At 45.3% G+C, this 1,824-nt stretch overlaps 1 long non-coding RNA gene across 1 annotated transcript; it reads right to left on the bottom strand.

Moving 5' to 3' along the window:
* Positions 1-733: 733 nt before the first annotated feature.
* On the bottom strand, positions 734-1,270 carry LOC115076459. The gene is made up of 3 exons (XR_003852771.1): positions 1,249-1,270; positions 917-1,014; positions 734-791 (listed from the first exon to the last, which is right to left on the bottom strand). It is a non-coding gene; the product is annotated as an uncharacterized LOC115076459 (long non-coding RNA).
* Positions 1,271-1,824: the final 554 nt, after the last annotated feature.

Here is a 1,824-nt window from a genome sequence, read left to right on the forward strand (position 1 = left end):
GTGCTGGTGCTGCTGGGCCCGGCTGTGGCTGCCTCCATCCTTTGGGCACTGGCAGTGGCACTGGTGGCTGTGGCTGCCTCTTCTTGCCCTGTAAAGAAATGTAAAAAATTCTACATAAGATATAGAACAGGGGTGGGCAGTTATGGTCCTCGAGGGCCACAAACCAGTATTGTACGCACCAGCAAGTTTACAATATTAAAATACATTCAACCCCTTAGTTAACTAAATTGTAGGGTTTTGGAAAAATGAGTTTATAGTCTACAACCTCGGAGAGGGAGAGTGGAGGGATATCATTCTAGATAATTAGAGATAATATTATATAAATATATAACATAACATACATCTATCCCACCCTATATAACTGACTGATCACAAACAATAATTTTGATTTTCTGCCTCAGACAGATACTAGACAAACTACTACTACTAGTACTACAACATACATATTGGCCCTGTGGGCCAAAATACAAGCCATTAAGCCCGTACACACGTGCTACATAAAAAAAAAATGTTTTTCAGTTCATTTTTTAACATGGCACTCTTCTACAGTTCTTCTTCCTCACTCATCCTCTTTCTCCCACTGCCTCCCTCCCCTCTCACAGTGACTAATACCCCCTTCCCTCAGTCTCACATTTATCCCCCATTCACATTTGCAGCATGTTGGTCAATGGTCAGGGCTCAATTATCTAATAATATAATACCTGGCCCACCAGTGACGGTTTGCTCCGTCCTCCTCTGCTGACAGCTACTGGGCCCAGGAAGCCCTGCCTCGTCCCTGCTGGTGTGTGGTTCTGTACGAAGACACAGATCAAATTTCACAGAACAACAGTTAAAATTTAAAAAAAAGGAATTGGAACTGACACAAACAATATTAAACACAAATTCCATTACAATTAATTGAATAATATTTGTGTACTTGTGGAGTATTCTCAAACAGCCTACCAGGCGAAGGATGCGCTAAAGTCAGGCGGACCTCCTCAAGCCAATCACCCTCGTGAAGTCTCAGATGCCGACCTGAGAATTAGAGGTAGAAAGGAAATAGAATAACATTAATTGATTAATAAATTACTTACAAACACAACATGCCCTGCTAGGTTATTTTTTTATGCAATATATAACATTTAGTAATAAAAAAAAAATTAGCTATCTTTTAATGTGGCATTCAAAATTCCCAAATACAAATCACATCATTTCAAAATGATAAATAAATATAAATAAATATAATACACCACTAACATTATCTCTCACCTTTCTTCTTGAGATCTTCGATCTGCTCTCCGGCAGAACTCCTCCTGGAGAGCCACCCAGGCTGCAGACTCCCTTTGAAGGTTAGGCCTGCTGCCTGAGGGGGTGTAGAGATGCTCCTCATCCAGGAGGAGTAGCCGGGCTAGGAGGTCCACATCTGCCTGTGTGAACCGTGGCTTCCGGGACCTAGCATCACGATCGGCCTTTGAGGAGGACGGTTGGGCTGACTCCCTATCATGATCCATCTACAATGAGAAAATAAAAAAGAAGATGAAAAAAAGTAAGTTCAGAAGCTCAGACTGGAAAGGGCTGAAGTATCCCACCCTTCACATCCCCCACTGCTGGTATATGGGAGAGAGAAGGGGAAGGGGAGGGGGTGGGGGGAGGTGAAGGGGCAAGCAGCCCCACTCCCTGTGAGGGATGGGAAGGGAGAGCCAGCCCCACTCCCTGGGAGGGATAGGAAGGGAGAGACAGCCCCTGAATGCAGGGGCTGTCTCTCCCTTCCCATCCCTCCCCCCCCCCCCCCCCCCCCCACCACTCACCGACACACTATTCACTGGCTGGGACATGGGGGAGGGG

This window comes from Rhinatrema bivittatum, chromosome 15 (genome assembly GCF_901001135.1).
Source record: "Rhinatrema bivittatum chromosome 15, aRhiBiv1.1, whole genome shotgun sequence".
In the NCBI taxonomy this organism is placed as follows: Eukaryota; Metazoa; Chordata; class Amphibia; order Gymnophiona; family Rhinatrematidae; genus Rhinatrema; species Rhinatrema bivittatum.